Source organism: Balearica regulorum, chromosome 3, assembly GCF_011004875.1.
Source record: "Balearica regulorum gibbericeps isolate bBalReg1 chromosome 3, bBalReg1.pri, whole genome shotgun sequence".
Lineage (NCBI taxonomy): Eukaryota > Metazoa > Chordata > Aves > Gruiformes > Gruidae > Balearica > Balearica regulorum.
The window spans coordinates 83152143-83175926 of record NC_046186.1 but is presented as its reverse complement, the minus strand read 5'-3'; the positions used below and the strand labels follow the sequence as shown (position 1 = coordinate 83175926).

The 23784-nt window shown below is 47.1% G+C and overlaps 1 long non-coding RNA gene across 1 annotated transcript; it reads left to right on the top strand.

Moving 5' to 3' along the window:
* The first annotated feature begins 7752 nt into the window (after positions 1-7752).
* On the top strand, positions 7753-22471 carry LOC142601043 (uncharacterized). Its single transcript, XR_012834599.1, has 3 exons — positions 7753-10533; positions 12689-13198; positions 17845-22471. It is a non-coding gene; the product is annotated as an uncharacterized LOC142601043 (long non-coding RNA).
* The last annotated feature ends 1313 nt before the right edge of the window (positions 22472-23784 follow it).

Below are 23784 nucleotides of genomic sequence, written 5' to 3'. Positions count from 1 at the left end.
TCTTGGCTTGCACAGCCAAGGCTTCATGTAGTGTCATGCTTTTTTTTATAGATAATGTTGATGCAGCTGTGAAAGGCTCTGATGTTCTTCTTTTTTTTTTTTTTTTTTTTTACGTAGAATTGTCGTCATTCAATCAAGTTTAAGCATTGTGGAGCTGTGATGTTGTTTGTCTTTGCTTGTTAGATGTTGGCGGGTGAGCCTGAGATGGGCTGAGATGTTGTTTGAGAAAGAAGAAAAGGTTCCCTCCCTTCTTCCTTGCCTCTTTCACAGAAATGCACTCAGACCCAAACTCCCATCCAAAAAGGCAGGGACTCTGACAAAATTTGGAGCTGGACTTAAACATTGTGGGCCGGGCCCCTTCTGGCTCTCCAGAGCACGCACGTTCTGCTCTTCCTGTAGACTTTGGTCCTCTCCAGCATTTGTCATGCACAGTTGGTGGCGTATCAAGATTTTGAGTACTGTACTGAGTGCAGTAACCTCTTTTTCTTGGATGGACATTTTGTTTGTGGAGGATACAGCATGGTGCTCAGTTGTCTGGGAAGAAATGAACATTGAGGAAAATCTCAGCTATGTGACATCAATTAGATCAGAGATTAGTTTTCCAGTAGAAGTGTCCAATTATTCAAACCTTTCCAGCAGACGAAAGAGCTTTTGACAATCTGTTTTGCTGAAATACCCTGCAATTCATTTGGCATGGATTACATGACCTATTAGAGATTAGAAAAGGGAAAAAGGGTTTCTAATTAATGTCAGCCCAGCTGTTAACTTGGGGAGTATCAGTGAGTGGTAGCACGAGGCGGCTCCTACAGATATTCCTGTGATTATGGTTCATGTGTACATGGCAACGTGGACCTGTAGCCTTCTGCACAGAGTGTTGCATGAGTTACCTGTTCCCAGGTAGAGGATTAGTGTGCACTGGACCAGCTGCTGCTTCTCGGCTCTGCCTCCTTTTCCAAAGCAGGATTTTATGAATGGGTAAGCCCCCCCTTTTTTGGTTGTTTTTTTTTTTTTTTGATTTGGGTTTTTTTTGTGCCTTTTTTTTTTTTCCCCCAGCACTACCTTGTCACATAATGACTGATTCACTCACCTCCTTATCTCCGGGCCATATGACTTACTTTGATTGCATCTTCCTTGCCAACTTGGCTAAGTATCTTGTTTCTTTCCCCGAGGGCAAATTAGGGCAGAATCCTTGAATCCTGAGAGTTTCCCGAAGCATCTGGAGAGAAGAGGAAAACCAGAGATGGGCCAGAAAGAGGCAGGCAGAGAAAGATGAAAGAATTTGGAGGCAGGAAGTATTTGCTCTTGGAACAAAGCTTCCTCCTGGCTGGCCTAAGGCAGAGCAATTTACTCTTTTCTGCAACATGCAGAATGGCCCAGCCCCTGCTCTTAGGAGTAAACATTTCAAAGGTGCCTGAGGGGCCCCCTATTTATATTTTTACAAGCTCCTTGGTCTCCTTTGAGTCTCAGGCTATAACCCCATTGCCAATATCGGCGCTAGCTTGAAGTGAGGTAGTGTCTCGTGGAGATACCTGAGCTGGGCTGAAGAAGTTTAGCTGCTAGAAGTAGTGTACGCACAGCAGTGCGTTCATCAGAGCTTTGTACCTGCCTGCTGGCATACCTTATCCTCTGCCGAGTCCTGTTTAAAGCTGTCTCTAGCCGACACTTGGGACTGCCTGGGCAGCAAAGGGTTTCTCTGAAGCCCTGGCTTCTCTGCAGCTGCCGGCAGAGAGTCAAGGACCCAAATGCCAGCGTCAAGGCAGAGCATGGGGTTTGGGAGCTGGACTCACGCTGGTGCTTTTGAAAGGTTTTTGTAGGGCTGAACCCACATTCGCTATTTGCACTGTTAAATGCTTTCCTGTTTTTCTCTGTCCCCTTGAACTCACACTGCAGCCCTAACTGACTATCGTGTTTTGTTTTTAATGACAGAGAAAAGGTGCCAAAATATTTCAGTAGCTCCCTTAGGAACATCTGCAACTTCTTTAGCTAGTATTTTCACAGCTGGCCATAACTTTATTTTATTTTTGAATGCTAATAGTAGCGAATCTGGGATCCTGAAGGAGAACAATGGCTAATTTCCCTTGTATCAGGATTACAAAAAGCTGCGCTAGCACCTTTGAATAAATGCCCAGGAACAGAGCTAAGGGGGAGTTTGTCGTTTGAAAGACAAAGTTGCTAAGGTCCCAACAGAGCTTAGACTGGCCTTCAGACTTAGGATAAATTTTGTGTTTGCAGCCACCAGGATCAAAAGGTATAGACAACTCAAACCTGGCGCTGAGGTTGATACTGCACAAGTGGCAGGACTGCCGTCCGATCACTGCTTCCAGTACAGTTTCTGTCATCTTTGATGAAAACGGGAAGAGTAAAATCTTGCACCTCTAATGTGATACTGAGGTCTTGGAACAGGAATTAGGTCTGGGAATTTGAACTTCCACCCAGCAAAAATTCTGCAGACCTTTAATTGCTGCTCTGATTTATTACCTGCTAGCTATGCTTAGTTGGTCTAACAACGAAAATAAGCTGAAGGTATTTAATCATTGTATTGACCTATCTCTCATAATCTTTGTGCTGTACCTCTTCATTCCCTATACTGATCTAGCAAAGTATGAAAAAACCAAAAATCATGCTGGAAAGCTTCCAATTTTATTTAACCGCTAACAAATCTTTTAAAACCAAAGAAGGTTTAGACTGTGATCTCTACCTAACTTGTTTTTTCTGCAGTGGCACAGTCTTCAACTCCTGCTGGTGTGGAGTCCATACCTTACCTTACACTAAGAACTGCAACATCGGGTACAGCTTCTGAGCATGGCTCCCACCCACCCATGACAGCTGCGCCCTGACCCACACAGCAGCTAACAGGCTGCACCCTGTTTCTCCAGGGCAAAATGTGGGGGAGAAGCAGGTCTGCAACCACGATTTGAACAGACATACATGTGGCACTTGCAGGCTGAGAAGCAAAGACACTCGTCAGTCCATGTGTTTTGTCGGGATGTTCCATTTCATCACTGGTGTCTTCTGCTGGTGATGCAAGCAGGCTGCAAAGTGGCACTGGCTGTATCTGCTCTTGGAGAAGTCCTTGATGGTCTACTTTTTGGGGGAGCCGGAGCTGCCAGGTGAAGGATGCGGGTAGTGGAGGACACTGTCATGTGCCTCTTCCTGAAGGCAGAAGACACGGTTTCCCAAAGACATTGCTTCCCAAATGCTGTGTCGGTAGGTGGACCCATGCCAGCATGCTTGAGTACCGATTAGATCTGACTGTGAGATTTCTCACAGCTCAGGGGAAACAGTGAGGTGGGGTAGGATTCGGGTTTCCTGTTGGGGCTCGTTCCTGACACAGGCAAGTATCTCTGGTGGGCTGTTACGGTGCTTCCGTGGGGGCAGAAGGCCCAATACCCCTCTCGCTTGCACTGGGACCAGGAGCTCATAATTCCTGCAGATGCAGTGGGGTTTTTTTGATGTACCTCTAAGTGGGAGGGGAATATAGCTTGTGACTTTTTTCACATTCCCATGGACCTGCCCTGTCAAACTCAGCAGGAGCTTTGCTGTTAATTGCAGCTCAAGCAGACATGTTGCTGAGTGTGATAAAATCCAACAGAAATCTTTAAAACTCCCCAGATTGCCTCCATTGCTGCAGTTAAATTTTTGTCCATGACTTCTCTACGAAACCAGATACAGCTAAAACATGCAATTCAAGAAGGCTTAGTGCCTTGACCTAAGTGCTAAGGTATTGCATGAGCTGCCTGCCAGATAACCACAGCCCCCACCGTTACAGACAGGTAATTAGGTCACCACTTGTGAACTTTTGACACACACAGACTTCTGGCCTGATAGCATGGATGGCCTCAAGCAAGTCAGGGCAATTCACCTATCATCATGAATCTACCAAGCACTGAACTCCAAACAGTCATTTAGAATAAGATGGCTTCGGCCCTCTGTATTTTAATCCTACCTGAAGGCACAGTGCTTGTCTACATGGGTGTCTTGCTGGAGGCACCCGAGGGAGCTGAGGGAGCTGCTGTGCTGGTGCGGTACCATGCAGGGACACTCGCTTGGGTCCTGTGCAGACGTGTGTGCAGTGCCTGCTTTGGGACCCTCCGCAGGGGTGAACAGTGTGCTTTAGCACTTTAACACCACGGCAGGATGTGTATGTATCTCTGTGCCACAGCAAGCCCTCAGAGGCAATGCTGGACCGTGATGGAGGAGCGTGGACCAAGCCTGGTGATGCCACGGTTCCAGCTGTGTGGGAGACGGGAGGTGTCCTAAAAATGTCTCCTGTCCTCTTTTATAAGTGGAAAATGCAGGGGCCGGTCAACTCACCTCCCTCTCTTCTTGCTGTATTTGTGTATTCTGTATATTTTTCCCTTGTACTCCTGAAGACTATTTCCCATCAGCTCATGCTGTTAGATCACTCTCCAGTGGGTGAACTCAATACGACCAGGAAATGTTGAAGGAAAACGAGATGCAGATATGGCAACTGCATTAATATTCCCCTTCAATGCAGTTGCTGTTGAAGAGCTTGGACTGCTACTCTGACTTTGTTCCTCCATGGAGCATGTTTACATCAAAGTGTCAATCTTATCTGCCTTTCGGTTCAGCCCGCCTGCCCCTATGGAACAGCTTGTTCAATGCTCTTGCATCCTCCCCGGTCACCCTCCCCAGGGATGACTCAGTCCGTAATGCAGCACATCTGGTGGGGACCACAGAGAACATTGGAACCTAAGAGGGGCTTGGATCTGCCATTCAGTTACGCCATGTCTGAGTGGTGCTCGTTCCTGTATTTTCAGAAAACCCAGATAAAAGAATATGAAAAGAGAAGAGTAACAAAAGGCTTTTCACCATAAATTAATAGTGACCTCAAAGCTCCTGTGGTGGAAAAACTGCTATGTGATGCAATGCCAGTAAAATAGAAGCAACTGTAACTTCACAGAAAAAGCAGTGATATTCTGATTAATTGCTGTGTTTTCTGAGGTTTCAGTAAAAATGGCTGCTGATTATTTCTGAAACTTATGATGACTGTCTTAGTGCATAACCCCTTCCTAACGTCAATTTGGCAAAGAGAAAAGGAAATATATCATACAATATTCTGCTTATAGGGCCAAGTTCTGTCATCTATCTGCTTGCAAAGCCTCTGTTGACTGCCTTGGGATTTCTCCTTGCAGAATGATGGCAGGACATGATCCAGACCCAATATAAATGTAACATATGAACCAGTATATCTTCAGATGGAGAAAACGTGTGTGGAATTTCCCTGTGCTATCATGTGCATACTTTATAGGCAACTGCATCCACAGTTATTGAAAAGAAGCACAGACGTCTGTGGTTAGACATCAATGACTATTGTGGGAGGGAAAAGAGGGAAACTGGAAGACTTAGAATTTGTGCTTGATTGGTTTACTGAGAAATACAAGGCGAGAGAAATGAAAAGAGTTTAGGATAGAACTGTAAGGAGGGGAAATTGGCATTGCTGGCAACACTGATGAAATATAATGTCCTTGCCAGAAGAGTATAAATAATGGGTTTCCTGATAGAAAATGTTGATGAGGCCAGTAGGGGGGAGAGTCTGAGGAAAATGTATGCATGTGGAAACTGAGTTTTATTTTGGCGGTGACTGAAAATAACCATGAAGCCTGGAGCTTGTAAACCTGGGAATCCTGAAATTAATAATTTTCAGAGTTAACTGTTGGAGAGTGACAGCCCCACAAGGACCATTTGCTTTTCAGGTCCTGCATGTCCTTGCCTATTTTAAGTCCTCAGATTCACCGCTGGCTGTATAACATCTTGTGAAGCAGTAGTTAGCCGTTAGTAGTTAGTTCATTTAAACAGCAGTCATGGAGGCTGCAGGAAGTGCTGGTGGCAATGGGAGGTTTGGTCACTGGCTCTGATTTGGGTAGGTTTTACATTGCACACATCTCTGCATGACCTGATTGACACCTTCCTTAGGTGTGTTACATACCACCACTATCTGTCCTGTCCTATTTTTTTTCTAGTTCCCTCTCCACAGGGAGGAACATGCACCATATAGTACTATATTTCAGTAGAGTTTCTTGCTTAAGTCTACACTAGGGGACACACTGAAGCTCTGGAGGTCTCTTGTCCAAACCCCTGCTCAGAGCAAGTCTAGCTTCACAGGGAGATCAGGTTTTTCAGGGCCTTGCTCAGGCACATTCTGCATATCTCCAAGAATGGAGGTTTCACAACTTCCCTGGGCTGTAGGCCTGCTTCATCAAGTAGGATGATGCTTCTTTATACCTTTAAATGACTGCTGCTGATCCAGGTTTTAGGCCTTTACAACAGAGGATGCTATTCATTGCCTTTGGGGCAGGTTTGGGCTGCTTGAGTAGAAGCAGATGAAGGAAGATTTTCTTGGCCTGACAGCAAACCTCAGTATCAGCCCCAAGAAACTTGATCTAAAGAGGTTTCCACAAAGACGAGCCTTAGGCTACCTGGCAGAGAGAAGGAGGCTCCTGCAGGGAATTGTTCAGAGCACCTCTGTGAAGTTTCTCTTTTGAAATGGCCTCAAGAAGTGCTGGTCTATCTTCACAGCTAATGGCAGGCAGGTAGGAAGATTAGCTTCCCCTCTTGCTTCCTATGTGCATCCTCTGTGCATGAGCCTTTCTACCATTAAGCCTAAAATTTGCAGCCTTTTTTCTTCATCTGGACAGAAAACTAGGGAGATCTAGAAACGCAATGGACAGAAAGGTGACACTGAAGGGCAGTGATTCAACAGTTTGGATTTGTATACAGAAATGATAATGCTGATGATTCACCAGCCCTTCAGCTCCTCATGCTGTGCATAGGTTGTGACTGTCCTTCAACAGACTTGAGAATCTGATGAGATAGAGCAGTATTTGCGATCAACCACTGTTTTTCATCACCTGGGAGCTGGAAAGTCTCAGCCTTGTAAGGGATCTCCCAGCCTAAATCCCAAACCTAATCTGCTGCCATTACCCCTGGTGGCTCTCTTTTACAAATACAAATGTATTGGTGGTTAAGGTCTCAAAACAGTCCATCAAATGCATCCACACATGTCAAAGGAAAAGCAGTTAAAAGACTTGCTACACTGTGCCCCCGATCCCCACATAGTCATACCTTGGTGGGTAGCAGAGGAGAAGGGTTCTAGGTGGGAAGGCTCCTAAAAACTCTTCCTCAGTGCCAGGAGCTGTAGTCTGAACAGCCAAGCAATGACAGTAGATAGGGAAAGACAAAAAATTAGTAATTGTCCAGACCAAGCATGACTCCATTGCTTCTTCACCACACAATGAAAAAAAACAAACAGACGTTTCCCCAGCATTTTCCTTTCTCATACAAGCATGACTCTCTGCTCAGGGACTTTCATCATCTGAGGAGCCACGCGGTACAGCAATGCCGGTGGTGTGCTGCCCAGCTGTGGTTTAGGCTTTTCAATCCTGGGCAAGCTCCTGGATGGAAGGACATTGCAGAGGTGTTTGCTATGTCCTCTTTCAACTTCATCTGTGCTTAGTTTTTCTGGCAGATAGGGCTGAATCTCCTAACTGTTCATTTTGGAGGAAAAAAATAATTAGCCTGTAATGGCAAGATGCTGCCACAGGATGTTTCATTTTGCACACGACTCTTGCTTTGGTCCTTTGCTCCTCCATGTTGGGATTCAATGTTGTAATGAAAAATCACAAGGTGCTGCCACTTTATTGGAAAATGTTGCGGGTCACACAAAGCTAGTGGGGTACAAATCACTCCTAAAAATCCATGCATGCCTGCAGGTTGCAGGGTGGCTGGTAACACCTTCTCAGACTGCCAATGCAGCAGCACCCCCCTTGGTATAGGGCTTCCCTTCTGCTGTGCTTGTAGCCTGGCTTCCCAAGAAAGCAAGGCTCATGGGGTCTTGCTTCACACGTGTGTGAAATAAAGTCTCTGACAAACATCTTTCAACATTTGGCAGATTTCAATCAAATTTGTCAGTAGGGTGGAGATCTCAGCAACTTTATGTTCTTACAAGTTTTGTGAAAATAAACAGCCAGGTAAAGAGGAGACAAGTCCTCATTTATATTCCTACTGCGAGAAAGGCTAAAATAGGAGCTTGTATCTCATTACAGTATCTGGATGGGAGACACAAAGCTCCAAGGTTTTCCCTGGCTATGGAGCTATTTGTTTATTTCCCCATTCCAAGTCAAGGCGAAGCACTGCATAGTGAGAAATGGAGCTGGGGCTGGTGTCCTGTCTGCAGTGAAGATGGTGGTGCTGGACTTAGAGCCCAGTCACCAGGCTGCCTCTTCCAGGCCCCTCTGGATCTCTTCTCTGTCCACTGTGGAAAGGCCAGGTTGTGAATTGTGTCCCTCCTGGCTGCTGGCAAACAAGGACTTTTTTTTTTTAAAAAAAAAAAAACAAACAAAAAACAGAGCACAAATGCTTACCCAGAGTCAACTGTCTCTGGCCTCCTGTCTGCAGAATTTCTTTTATGAAGTAAATGTTTATGCTTTCAGACTCCCTCTAGACCTGTATAATCATTCAGCACATGGCTGCAGGATAAATCTGTTCTTGCAGTTAGCAAAGGAGTAAATGCATTCTCCAAAATCCTCAACGAAACCACGAGAATTGGAGGGACACCAAACCAAAACATTCTTCTCATTTAGGCTGTTAGAGCTGCTGGGAAACTGGATATTTTGCAAATGAACTGGCTTTTTTTCCCCCTTCACTGGAGGTTTTTTTTTTTTTCCTTGAAGTCTGCAGCAATGGAATGAGTGAATTATTTCCTGGGGCAGCTGCTGTGTAACATCCAATACTTTATTCTTTGAGCTCATAAAAATAAGCGCATCGAGAAGAAGAAAGTGGCAAGTTGCTCAGTGTTCCAGAGGATCGGGTGGCTCCAGAGATTTCATGTTTGTTTTCTTGTCATGTGCTAGATATGTCCATCTTTTTTCTTTCAGCTTCTGCAGGCACCACCTGCCCCTTGTTCTTCTTCAAAAATAGATGAAGTAAATCTGAGACACGGGGTCTCAAGGGAGTGCCTGGGGAAGAAGCGGAATAGAAAACAGTAGGAAGAGAGAGAGGCTTGTATCTCTCTTCAAGGGATGGAGATGATAGATTTAAAAAAGCCTTAAACGTCTGAACAGTTGGTGAAAACTGTCAGCCATCATGCCTTACTTGTGACGCATGCCTCTACAGGCAGATTTCCATCCATAAGTTAAAGGAGCAGGCATTATATAAATTTGTGGCCTCAGTCCTTCTTACAGCCCCGTTCCTCTCCAAGCCATACAAGGTGTCATGGTCTCGCAGCAATGGCCAAAGCTTATGGAAACCAACTGGCTGTGCAAAATTGTTTTGGTTGTCTTACAGGATCCCTGATTCAAGCTGTTGGGGTGGAAAATGCAGTTTCTTCCCCCTGGAAACAGGGGGGAAGTTGAGCAGGCACTAGCTGAGAGTCTTTGCTGTGGGATCTGAAAGATCCAGGCTCACTGTGAAGGGGAAATCTCGCTCTCGCTTCTGCCAGCAAGGCGGGCTGGAGAGAAGGGGAAGGTGTAATCAGTGGGCTGGGGAGATCAGTTAAGATGCACAGAAAAGGAAACCAAGGGCTGTGTGAATTGTGCTTCCCCGGCTCCGCAGGACATCAAAGTCAGCATGGCATAAACTAGGGCTTCCTTTTGTCCAAGGCACGCTTCACCACAGGTTTCCAATCATAAATTGTATTGCAACGTGCCTATCCTAAAAAATAGAGGAGGAAAGAGCAAAGCAGTGCTTTGGGTTAGAGGGTCGCTTTTAAGGGACTTACACCTAAGAGGCACTTGCCCGGAGGGGGCTGCCTGGGAGCCAGCACCAGTGGGGTCCCACGCGACAGTGCTGCTGGGAAGCGCTGTGGGCAGGGGGCCGGCGCGCAGCGCCCACCCAGGGCAGCATGCTTCACCGCCTGCCCTCCCTCTTTGCAGGCAGCCGCAGCATCAGCTGAGGCAAAGCTGTGCAACTTGTGAAAGTCCACGTGGCTATGCTGATTCACATTCTCTGAGGATGTGGCCTGTCCTCGTTGCCTTTCGAGCTGGTCTCCGGATCAATGTTATCTTAGGGACTTTGGACACTTGTGCGCAAGAAGCAGCTACGTGCTGCAGCTGATTGCGCTTCAGGGGAGCACTTGCAGTCCATACTTATCTGCTCCTTGAAATATGGGTGTCCACTATTTTATAGATTTAATGCAAAACCAAAATCGTTCCATCCTGCTTCATCTTAGAGATAGGTGTGGCAGAACACATGCTTGGGACCTTCTTTTGGCAGTTGAAGAGGGAACAAAATATCCATTTCATCTTTCATCTGTCTTGTGCTGGTTCAAAGGCCCCTGATGCACCCTGATGTCACTGAGACCTTCTTGGGTATAGAGAAAGATGAGTGTGAGCCCCCCCCATGAGTGTGGGGCAGCAGTGGGGTGTGCATTACACTGTGATTCCCACAGTGTAGGATTTTTGACACCCTCACTGAAATCTCTCTGCTCCTCATCTTCCCATCTGTGAAATGAGACATCTCTTTGCCTTTGGAGAAGGCTTTGAGATACATGGAGGAGCAGTGTTTTCTTCATTGGTAAGTACTTCTGTTTCTGGCTGACTTTTGGGTTTCCTGGTGTTGAGTATTTAGTATTGTCCTAGTTATTTGTGGAGGTTGGGAAGAGTGAGAAGGATACTATCTGAGGCAAAAGGAATCCTGTCAATGGCCTCCTAAGGTCATGTCTCAGAGCACATTAAGAAAATGTACAGACAGAAACTTCCTGGCCAGTATATTTGCTTCCTTATAATAATATATGTGAAGTGTTTTGAAGAAGGAAAATATGGAAATGACAAAAGTGATGAAATTAATAAATTAATATCATATTAATAAATAATCACTTAATCCACAGAATGAAGGTTTAGACAAATATTAAATAGGAAAGAAAGTTGCCTGGGAGGAAACCAGTGCTGGAATTAACTGTAACCAGATGAAACATACCATTCTCCTTCTGAACAATGTGCATGTATCTCCAGCAATGTCCAAAGTGCTGCCACTTACTGTAATGCAAGTGCAATTGTTAGGGATTCTGCTTTGGCAAGCTATTAATTATAAAAGGGCAAATTCTTATATTATGGGAGTAGTATGCAATGAGACATACACATTTTTTAAATTAAGGAAGTCCTTTCTTCTCCTCATGTGTTGAACTCAAAAAGACAAACACGGAAACTTTCTGTTTCCATGCAAAGTCCTGACAAGCCGTGTAGAGGAATTCAAAATGTCCCAGTGCCTCACCACAGGTCTGCCACTGCTTAACTGCATGACCTTGGACAAGTCACTTACTGTCACTGTCCTTTTATCTCCTCTGCAAAAGGGATAAACTATCCTGGAGCAGATGTTAGATAGTGTGTTAAAAGCAGGATCCAGAACTGACTGCAACAAGGAAAGTGCCATGTCATTACAAGCAGGTGACCTTCTCCAGGACAGAAGGACTACAGTGATGGTCCTTGTAATGAAGAGGAGGTGAAATAACAAAAAGAGAGCGACCAAAGCCTTACCAAGAACACTGTCAGTGAATTGGCATGGGCAGCTGTCAGTGGGGGCTGATTCGGGGATAAAGTCCACTGTTTCAGCATCCTGGTGGGCTTCCTAATCACGGTTTGAGTCTCCCTGTGCTATCCCTTGATCCTCCGCAAGTAGTCCCAGGGACACCGCTGTGGCTCCTGGAGCACAGCACTGCTCCAGATGTGCTGGGTGGTAAGAGTCTCATCCTAAATCAATCTCCAAAACAGGGATAATATGCCAGAGATCTTTAGTGCATTCACTAAAAGTAATAGTTTTCAAATGCTTCTATAAAGTGGCACAGCTGGAGTTCAAAAAGGCATTTTATGGCTTTGTGTTTTGTTTTATAAGTAGAGAGCAGAAAGGAATACATGCTATGTATGGCTGTGTTTATAAGAGTGGGGAGATCTGGGTGTGCAGATTGAAATCCTGTGTGGAAGTGTGTGAAGCAAACCAAGTATGTCCTTGGGAATTAAAATAAAAATAACCCGTGACCTTTCCCTAATGAGCTGTGTGAAAGGTTGGTAGTGATGGCCAATAGACTGCACTTGTCATAACAGCATCTCATATGCTGTTTCACAGCGGGATTCACAGCAAGAGCTCACTAGTCCTGATTTCTCCATCCATTTCCAGCATAGCATCCATTCTGTGCCGAGTCCTTTAACCACACCCATCCTTGCAGCTACAAATTGCTTCCCGTGGTATCCGAGCGCTCACGGTATAACCCAGACCCATTTTCTCTCAGTGTGTAGTGTATCCCATCTGGTTTCCTTTCCAGCCCCTGCATTTCGCATGCATAACTTGAGATTTACAGTCTCAGGGCCACGTACAGAGGTATATGTGCCATCACGAGCTTTCTGTGCGTGCAACAGCTCGCTCTGCGCTGCCAGAGGGGCTGGAGCCTTAGGAAATGTAGTGTGGTTGTCCACTAACTTACAACAGTAAGCAAATGCTGCAAAGCATCTCCTCGTGCATCTAATATAGGTTAGAGATGAGTATCTGACCTACTTCCACATGTCAGGCAAATCACCTCCAATATTTCAGGCCAGTGTTAAGTGAGGGAAATCCACGCGGCCCTTATGAGGCTAATATGCTGGCACAGCATCATTGATAACAGACTTTTTACCTAAACTGCCAATGTGTACTTGATTTTCATTCCTAGTAATCATTTTTTTCTCTCTCCTCTCCACAGCAGTAGGACTTCATAACTATGAGAACGGTAATAACTATGGGGCCTCTGGCTTTAAAGGAAATGCTTTCCTCAGTGGGGAAATGCCCTCTGGTTCCATGAAGATCATGCATACCACACTGAAAAACAAAACACTCACTCATCAGAGCTTCCTGCAGAAATTTGGGAACTTGGCTTCTCTTTTTTTGCGCGCGCGCGTGTGTGTTTCTTTTTAACGACTGATGAGGTTTAGTACAGAGGAAAATGGCCAGCGCGAGGGGGTTTTGCTGTTTGCTCAGCGTGCCGCAGGACGGTGTGAGAAGAGGAAGGAAGAGCCGTCAGGCGCGAGTGCCGAGCGTGAACTCGACCCGCATCGTTGGAGGTGGATCGTATGCCTGTGGTGGGAGGAGAGCGGGATGACTGCGCCGGCGTCACCAGCGACAGCAGCAGCTCTGCTGGCGGCAGCGGTAATCAGCTGGCTTTAAGCGAGCTGAGCAAAGCAGCGTGTCAGAGGAAAGGCATCTCTTTTGCTATGTAAGGCGCTGTGGTCCATCCTTGTGCCTCTTTGTTGTGCTTCTGAACGGTTATTAAGTATATTTGCACTGGTGGTGCCCAAAAATCCCAAATTCAGAGGGCAGTTTTGTCTTCTGTCAGCCTCTGTTAGGTGAGCCAGAGGCACCATGCTTCTTTGTGCAAGCTGTATGTTCACCCTTGGGCTGTGGCACTTCCCCAGCTCCCCCTGACACCCAAATCCAGAGTGTCATGTCACTCCTGGGGCTGGAGAGGGAAGAGCCTGTGCCCAGAGAGCCCTGCTGGGACTGGCTCCTGCTGGCCTCGTCGGATGCTCGAGGCCACCTGCGCTTCTGCTGGTAGGACTATGCTACCCTGTGGCAAACACGGGAAGATACCTAATAAAGCAGAGCTTATTGGAGAATCACAGCAAATCCATACAGAAAATGTAGCTTGCCCTAAGATGTCTGAATCCCAGGCTTTGATGTGGGAGTCTTCCTGGTGCCCTCAGAAGAGTCTCAGGCCTTGGGTTTTCAGCCTGGTGTCCACAGTTTGGTCCCTGCTGCCACCAAGACCCACCTCCTTTGTGATTGTGCATCCCCCTTGATGTCCTCTGGGAGGTCCCTCTATGAACTAGCTGCGTTTAGCCAACGTGACCCAGTTGTTCCTGCTCCCCCAAATCATAGGATTTCAGTGTTTGTGCAGGGGCTGTGTCTAGACAGTCAATTACTCTCCACTCTCCTGCCTGTTAAGAAACTTCAGTGCAAATGTCTTCTTTGACCTTGCATGTATAATTATTTGTCTTCCCTATAAATAATGGATTTCTTTGTTGCTGGTTGGTGCCGATTCATTAATATTTTGTTACCTCCTTGAGTTTCAAACACCCTTAGCATCTTTCCAATCTACTCTTGCACCAAAGCCTTGTTCCTTTGCATGCTTCCTAGCTCTTCTCTCACCTGATATTTCCAAGTTTTCCATAATGCCATTCATTTTAACTGTAGATCCTCCCCTGACAATATCTATGCTATCACATCATCCCAGATTAGCTTTTGTTCATGAAGAACGGGATGATGTGCAGAGTTTCTCCTTGATCATGTGAGACTCTGAGAATCTCCTTTTCATGTTCATCACCTCATATCAAACCCAGGAATCTCAGTTTTGCCAGTTAAGGGAGAAGGAAAAACACTGCAGAGAGTTGCAAAGTGGGACCAAACCTTGGGGATGTGCACTTCACATAATGCAGAGTATTTTCCTAAGGTGTTTAGTAGCAAAGCCCTACCGAGGGCAAACCCAAAATGAATCCGATGGGCATGTGAAGGGTAAATTCCCAGAAGGGTTGCATTAACACTAGCTCTGCTTCCCCAGGTGATAGCTGGTGGTCACGGTTCTTCAATTTTCCCCTTTGAAAACCAACCCGAGTCAGGTTAGCACCGTGGGTCTCAGGTAACTCCTTGCAGCACACATGTGCGCCTGGGGCAGGAGCAGCATCACAGGAAGCTTGGCGCAACAGAACTTCAGCTTTGGTTAAGGCTCCCTCTGAGACGCTTAGTACGGGTAATTAGTAAGGGCACTAATTGTCCGTTTTTAAGATCTCATCTTTCTCACACTGCAAATTGGCTGGTAGAAGAAAAGGCACAGGAACTGTCAGTACCTCTCTGCAAACAGCTCGCTGCACTTAAGGAAATAGTCTTTGAGAAGTGCAGTAAATTTACTGTAATCTGCCTGAAGGCACTATAGCGAAGTCAGCACATTGTGAAAACGATAGCAACCAGTACCCTCTTCTCAGGCAGGACAGGAATTCATAGTGTGCTTGTCAAGAGGAACTACGAACCTGGCAAGGGCTATACCTCTCAGATGGGATCAAAAGAGCATGGGAAGGGCTGCCCAGAAACAGGGAGGGCAAGCAGGGCACCACGCTCTCAGATCCCTGCTTTAGGAGCTCAGACAGAGCCCTAAATCTGTGATGTTACAATGTGCCCTACTAGTGTGGGGAGGGAGGTCCTAGACCGGCATTTGCTTTGAGCCACCTGCTCCACCCCTCTCCCTGCATCTGGAAGAACTAGGTGACCCCCTGGGGGTGGCATTAAAGGCACCCAGATGCTGGGGCTGCCTTTCCAGGGTGAAGGACACAAGCGTGGTCCATGCCAAGAGCCACAGTCTGCGTCCCCAGCAGATATCATTCGTGAGGGACCAGGCTCCCCATCCTCTCTGTCCCAGGTGCCTCACTGGATGGGCAATCCATCCCTGCCTGCCCTGGGGGCACGTGGCATGGGGCAGAGAAGCCAGAATTGGGTTAAAGTGGTTGAGGCAGAGATCTCACTGACCCTGCATGCCATGTAGTTGTTTACCACAGTGCGTGTGATGCACCTCAACGCCTGTAGTGGTTCACACCTGCTCACACCCTCCTTGCACTGCAGAAACCAGGAAATTGGCTATTGGTGGCTGTTTGTGGCGGTGCCAGGGTGTTTCTCCCATTGATGGAGTATTGCAAAACCACACAGCACTCTGTGCTCCCCTGGGAGTTAAAAGAAGCTGAATTTTTTTTTTTTTTTTTTTGGCTTCACTGGGATCAGTAGGAGACCAATACACAAAGCATCAGGGATGCCTACCCGGCAATGCCAATGAGTTCAGGCAGATCTTCAGCTGCTTCTCCTGGCAGGTTTTCCAGCGGCAGGCAGCCCTCCCAGCTTCACCCCACATGCAGCCTCGTCCCGCACAGAGCCTCCCTCTGCTGTCTGTCCCAACAGATCACACCTTGACTGGGGAACAGGGCATGCTGAATGAGCTACTCAAGTCCACTGAGTCCTTAACCATAATTGCTAGGCCAAAATGATTTTCAAACCTTTAAATTCATTTAAAACCTGCTATATTTTTATCATCTTCTTTGACCACTCACTGCATACATCCTAAAATCCAGCCTCCTGCAAGCCCTGCCTACCTTTTTTTACGTTGGTAGTAAGATTTCTGCAGACTCTCCCTCCTTTTGCATCCCCAGTGTTTCTGTGCAGTGAGAGAAAGACAGGGCAGAGGTGCAGTGGGGACGCAGCGCCTGGACTGCCCTGTCAGGGAGCTGGGAGGCACCTGAAGCCATGCCCTGGCAGAGGTCTGCCCTGGTAGGGGTTATGTGGGCTGGACCTCCTCATGCCTCTGGCAGATGTGCTATAGCAGCAGGGAGAGTTGGGGTTGATTGCCAGTGGCAATTGCTAATCATCAGATGCATCTCCATCAAGACACAGGCTTTCCTCCCTCCTGGGCCTTGCTGCTTACTTGGGCTCTCCAAGGCTGTTGCTGTCTCCCACAATATGTGCAGCCCCCATCCTGTAAGCTGTCCAGCTTGGAAATCCCAAAACTAACAACTGTGGAAGCGATGAGTACTTGGAACTGGTTACTGCTCACTGGGTCCGCATCCCTGCTCAGGCTGCTGCTGGCCAGCTGGTGGCTTGTTCCCATCATCTCTAGGGATGGTGGGAACAGATCATTTATTCCTGCTTCTTCTTATGCTGAGACATCAGTGGGCCGATCTGGGGTGAGCAGTGCAACGCTCCTGGTTTGACATGAGCTGTGTGAAAGCAGGACCGTACATGTAGCCCACTGCCAGACAAATAGCCTGGCGTCTTGGGAAACAGTCTTCATTCGGTGTCTGCAGCTGGCTGGCTGGTCTGAAATGCTGAGGCTTGCATTGTTTACAGGAGACCTCAGCTGCAGATTTCAATTTCCCCAGATTTAGGGTATTTTGGATCTGTGGCTTTGGTTTGGCCTCTTGTTCAGAGGCGGGGACCAGTTGTTTTAAGTGGAAAGCTGAGTTCACATGATAAATCCACTTCCCACAGCATTGGGCAGTAGCTGGATTCATCCGGTGTGTTTGTGCACAGAATGCCTGGATTTCAAAAGCAGTTTGTTCCATGAGCTCCCATCTCCTCAATCCCAACATCCCCTGGCACCTCCTATGACCTGTTCCCCTGGGACATCTGGCTAAAAAGTAAAAATCAAGGCTAAGCACTTTAACTGGATCAAAACAGTATTTTTTACAATTTCTGCAAATGCGGCAGAGTGGATTTCACTGGAAACTAAGCACACTACCATCAAGCTCACTTAAAACCATGCTGCCATCACCAGAGAGCGTTCCTGCCTTTTCCCTGGTTCATGTGCCCCAGAGTGCTGTGTGAGCAGTCCTGTGGCCACGTGGCATGTTGGAGCAGCTCACTGGTCCAGATCGAAATGAATGACTTTGTGGGGCAGGGCTCGGTCTCCGGGGGGGGGGTTGATGAGCAGAGGCAATTCACCCCACAGCTTCATGAGTCCTCAGTCCAACCCCAGGCAAGTGGCAGGACGGTATGAGATGAGGCAGGATAGGACCATAGCTTTCACAGTGATGCCATCTTAGGTCAATGTTGGGCTGACCATGACCCTGTGTCCCAACACATCCTTCATCCCAGAAAATGTGGGAATGACAAGCACTGGGTGCAGTAGGCTAACATGAGCTTCATGCTTGGGAGGAGGAGGAGGGGAGGTCCATCCCTTTTGGGACCAGTGCAGGAGTGATGTTCAGGCAGCATAAGCTCCCTCCCCAGAGAAGGAAAGCACTGTAAATAAGCTACTGCTTCCTCTCAGACCCACGCAGTGCCAGGAGACATCAGCCCTTCTCTGTTAATACTCTCTGTTTGTTCCAGAGCAGATTTCATCACTGCCACTGGATGCCTCTTTCAACAGAAGACACCCAAGTTAACCCAAACCCCCACAACTTCCATTAAGCAATGCTATCATATTAAAAGAAAACAAACTAGGGGAAAAAAAAAGCCCAGTTCTGGCAGTTTGCATCAAGATATGAAGACAGATTTCCAGACAGTTGTGTGCACAGGGGCTGCAGAGCAATTTGGTGTGCCAGCCAGTGCTGTCAAAGTGGGAGGCAACAGTGTCAAAACTATTGATGACGGGAGCTGTGCTCACACAAAGGAGCAAATCCTTCCTGGTGCACGTCCAGGTGCCTCAGAAATGTTCTCAGCCTATACCTCTTTCCCTCGACTTTGGACCAACTTGGTTTTTTTTCCTTTCTGCTTCTGCAAACCACAGCAGGCTCATCCAAAAACCTGTCATCCGTTTTAACAAAAGGGTGAAATAAACATCCCAGCATCATCCTCGGCAACCTGCCACCGAGAAACTGCTGCAAGATATGACAAGACGAATACTGCCTTTAAACGCGATATGGAGAGGAAACGAATGACGCCCACTTGGAAGAAGCGGCATCAGGGCCCCGCAGAGCCGATGCGCCGGTGGCAGGATGGTGTGCCAGCATGGCAGTGGGCAGGGGAGGGCTGGGGGGTCACCTCCCCTGCACAGCCCTGGCAGCTCTCCCTGGGAAACAGCATGTGCTCCTCATGACCCAAACGGTTCGTTCGTCACACCGAGAGCCCCGTCTTGGCCATCCCTATCAAAGCAGGATGAATTTCTGTTGGCCCGGGCAGATAGCACCGGCGCGGCTCTCCCAGATGATGTCAAGACAGCATCAGGGCAGCTGCACCTTCTTTTGTTAAAGTGCCTATAAAAAGGGCAATGCCCAGGGCAAGCTGAATTTTATTAAAAAATAAAAAGGTAATGGCAGTGGATCTAGACTGGGGCATGAGGAAAAGGCTAACTTTAAACTTGCTAAAGAAAACCGCTAAGAGAAAGAGGGTGTGGGGACAAATAAATGCACTAGAAGGGATAAGAAGAAAGCGTGGTGTGCAAGGCTGTCAGTCTGGAGGCCTTTAAGCCTCCTGCGGGCTCTGCAGGTGCCCCGTGCCCGGCTGCTTGGCCTGCAGGAGTTTGGTGCAGAGGTATATCCAGGCATTGGCAGTGGGTGACTGTGGCGCCTGGAGATGTGGTTTAGGGGGTGGTCTGACAGCTGAGGTCTCCACCATGTTACCCCGCTAGGGTCTGCTCTGGGCTGTGCTGCCGCACTTACGACGAGCGGCTCCCACTAGGGCAACAGCACAGCATGTGAAATGCACTAAAATGTTGCCATTTAAAGGTGATGCATGGTTTATCCTTCTAGTTCTTTGCTTTTAAAGCTTCTCACTGCCAGGGACTCACCATAAAACAGAAATGTAACATGCTCTTCTTGGAGAGACTTATTTCGACTCAGTGTCTCTAATGTCAAAAGCACATCAGAGAAATGTATAAAGGATGTAGTCTTTACCCCAGAGATATGATCTAAGCATAGATAAAGCATAACTAAAAAGATGACATAACAGGAGGCTAGAGGGAAAGGCACTGAGGCGTTATATTGATGGGTACCTCAGCCTCTGCTAAGTTTATGAAGACTAGCGATGGTGATTCTGTGTGTGTCTATGTGTGTATGCACACAGATACATATGTGTATAAACAACCGACTTTAGCTCTAGTTGTTAAAAATTAATCCCATAAATAATTTGAAGTGAAAAAGTCCTTAGTGATACTTGATGGTCAAAGGGGATGAAGAAGAAAAGAGGATGGAAGAGTAAGAGTTTTCCATGGCCACCTTGTTTCCACTCTGAGCCCCCCAAATGCTGCTTAGCTGTGTAAATTAAAATTACGGCTCACCCATACTCTTATGTGTCTTCCATGAGCTTGAGTCCCTGTCTCTACTGGTTCATTAGAGGGCATTAGCTGCACTGATGGTAAAATGCTGCCTGGGACATGTAAATCTTTGGCTTTCATGGTACCGGTGCTTAGGTTCACTAGTTCACAGCAAACCTTGGGTGGCTCTTATACCCATGACTCGTTACAAAAACATTCTTGTTGTCTGGAGAATGGGGATAAACCTTGGTTATCTTTCTGCCAGGAGTTCTGATAATTAATTATTTAATCTTGAAGAGCACTTAGATATTTGGATACCTCTTGATAGAATCACATATCCCCTTAGCTGTCAAACCACAATAGCACCTTTTCAGCCCTACTGGTGATGCAGCGAAAGATAGTAAAACATCCCTACTGCCTAAACACACTGAGTGACTGGCTCTACCTTTATCAAAGTAAACCACAACAGGTTTCACTACTTGAATGAAATAAAGCCTGAAAGGAGATATGAAAAAGAGACAGTGAGGAGATTAATGCTAGATTTGATGGAAGACTTCCTGGCTGGCTGCTCCTGCCCAGAAAGTCCCTTAGAAAAGAGAGTTAGTGGGTTTTATGCACACGTTGGCAGCATTGCTTCACCCAATGCCATCCACGTTCTGCCATGCTCTCTTCCCCTCCCACAGATTTGAATGCTTTGTGTTTGTGGATATGTAGCCTAGGTTGCCCGTTTTTTTTTTTGTGGCTGTGTGGATGGGCTTGTCTTCAGTGGGGGCAACATGGGGGAAGTGGACAGTTCTGAAATGTCACTGCCTGTCTGGATGGGTCTACGGCTTATAGGCTGGGTGTGAATCTGCAGTGCTCGGAAATCCACCTCTGTGGCATGAAGGGACATCCCAAAGGGCACTGCTGCTGTGCATGCTCGAGCAGCCCGTTTCAGGCAGGAGGTCAGGCCGGGTGCTGAAGCAGCCAGCCTGAGTCACTTGCTCAATAACCTCTAGTCCCTGTTAGCAAACGGTGATGATGCAATACTCCTTGCTCCTGGCCATAAGCAATGGCAGTACAGTGCTACCACAGGAGACCTCCGCTTTGTGCTGCCACTTGGTGCTTGGGGCAAGGCAGGCTGTTTTCTCTCTTAGAACAGGCATGAAATTGCAGATCGGTATTTTGAAGCAAAGTTGGATTTCAGTGCAAGTCAGACTTTTTGAACTTCAGCATACCTGAGTTTGATTTAGTATCTTAAATTCAGGGATGGATCTGTTCTGGACCTTACGATAGTTTCTGTTCCCTGTTTACTCTTTGGAGGGATTGGATAAACTGAGATCATCCTGATTTTACCACTCTAAAGAGGCACAAAATCTGAAGCTTTTCATCATGCAGAACAGACTTTGATGTCTTTAGATATATTGAAACTCGCTTTAATATGTTTCTGGTTTTGCAGAATTATAGACTAACTGAGCTTGCGTAAACCCAATACCCAAACTCTTCATCTCATCTTGGTTCCCATTACCTACCTTAAAAGTTGGATTTTTTCAAGTCACATTAAAGTACAGCTTCAATTACATCCTGTTAATAACTAATAATTTAATTATGACTTAGTGTAAGATCCCACCCCACCAAAGACTGGCATTGAAAGGATTATGCCATGCCTGCAGGGGTGAGGACAGTTTGGTTTCAGAGCTGTATCTCCTCGGTGCGACTGTTCCTGATGGATTGTGAACAAAATTGTATTGTGAAATACATGTCCTTATTGGAATTGCTGTTAACTTCATAATTGCTCTGTAATTACTAAAGAGAGAGTGTCTTACAATTCTGACAGCCAGGTGCATGTATTGCTTAATCTGTCTCCATTATTGACTTGGCTCAGTTCCTGCGGGTGCATTCCTATTCTCTTTCAGTTGTGCAATACCAAAACTGACTAAACGGCGTGTCTGCTGTTTTGTTGCTGCTTTGGAGCTGACAACAAGAGCAAACAGAGGTGAACTTTGGAGAAGCTGAAGAGGCTGGCTGGCCTCGAGCTGGGAGCAGGGCATGCCACTCCTGCCACGAGCTCTCTGCCTGGCCGGAGGCCATGCTGCCTCCCCCGTGGCAGGGTCCACGCAGGGCAGTGGGGAACGGAGCCTGGCTCAGGCCGATCGCTCCTTCTGCCCTGCAAGCACGAAGAAATACTGCAGCGTCTCAACAGGCAGCATCCCCAGGAGCTGAGAAGGCTACCAGGAGAAAGGTCAAGGGTCTTTCTTCTGGACATCTTCAGACTGGAATTTGGGTTAAAGAAAGTTTCATCTCAAACTGTGATTCAGAGTGGGACAGCAATGAGATAAACAGTGAGTTGTCAGCAGCTTCAGAAGTGATTCCTGCCCTGGGGGAAGTGCCATTCGTCTGTTTTGCTGTATACTGGGTCAGAGCTTATGCTAAAATATCACAGATTGTCAGCTTTGTCTGTGGCTTTGGGAATATTTCAATGGCCCTTGCTGCACACACTGGCATTCTAATAGAGCTTTATGAAAGGGCTTTTTTGGTGTAATCAATCAACAGATAAGCCTGGGGAGACAGAGAAGGAGAATCCAGAGCCTCTCCCAAGAGAGGCAGCAATGAAGATGCATACATTAAGCATCCTTCTCTCCCTTTGGTACACCCAGCATAGCAGGGCCTTTAAGGATCTTGTCAAGCACAGTGCTAGTTGAATGGGTGTCCTGCCTGACCAAAGCTTTTCTTAATAATGTTTTCACTCACATGTAGAGAACAAAGTTCTTGTCTTGTCCCTTCCTATATGGCCTTTTTTCCAGAGTAAGAAATCTTGCTGGAATACGTGACCAAGGAAAAACAATCTCACGGTGGTATTGTCAATTTTTATTGACTTCCAAGTAGAGCAGAAATCAGTGAAACAGGTTACTACAGATATAACTTGCTTGTTACATGTGTGAAGGCCATGCAAAGCTCTGACCAGGCAATAATTTCTCCCAGGACCGATGTTACGCCTCCGAGGCCACCAGCGGTGTTCGGTTCCCACGCAGCAGGAGCCCACGGCGGGCTGCAAAGCACCTGGCTGTGTCTGCAGCTCTCCTCCTCTCTTCTAACCAGCCCACGTGCCTGCAGGGCCCAGAGAGTGCTTTTATTAGCATCCAGCTTGGAGCAGCGGCCGCTCAGGGGCTGCGTGTGCCCAACGCCTCCGTTCCTTGCAGCCCAGGCTGCCCGTGGCCTATTTTCTGGGCTCGTTACTGGAAACTCTCACATCTCAGGCTGAAAAACTGGCTTTGTGCTCTCCTCCACCACGGAGATGGAGTCCCTGGGGGCTGTGGTGACAAAAATCGCCTCTTTTTGAAGATGTTTTGGTGTCATCTTTCTCTTCTGTCACTGTTTCAAGGTCAGACGGTGCCAGCACGCTCCCTTGTCCTCAGTGGACTGAAAGCATATGAAGCATCTGGCTTCCCCTGCCTTTTTCTCAATTGTCTGCTTATCCATGTAGAGCAGAGGAGACTCTTTCCATCTCTCCAGGAGTGAAGACTGTACTTTGTATTATAATGGGTGAACTTTTCAGTTTCCTCCCTTGCTAGAACCTATATTCCTCTAAGAAACATTTTAGACAAGAGAGACACAGCAAAATACTGATGTGTTTCAGGAGGTGCTGCAAAAGTCCAGAAGGGGGAATTTTTAATTTCAGAAAACAGTTGTGTCTTCAAGGCCTCGCAGTCGGTGCAGTTCTAGGAAACGCTTTGAACTGGAGAAGGATATGAGATTTTTTTAGAGTGACTCATGCTTTTTACAGATTACCAGTTTCACAGCCTTGGAGGCTGATAAGTCTGTCCAGAGAGCAGGTGCAGCAAGCACCCTGCGGAGGCCTCACCATGCACGCAGGTAGCTTGCTTCAGCGTTGCTGCAGGAAGACATGGCCGTGTGGATGCCCTTGACTTCTCAACCCTGCTGTTGTGCTACCTGTAGGGGCTCCCTGGACTTTAGACTGGACATCTGTCTGTATGGGCACAGGGGGAGACTGGAGAGGACAGTTGCACGCATCTTGATGTAAAATTGCAGTCTTAGTGGGAGCAGGGAAGAGAAAGCTGATGTGGGGAGGCTGGAGG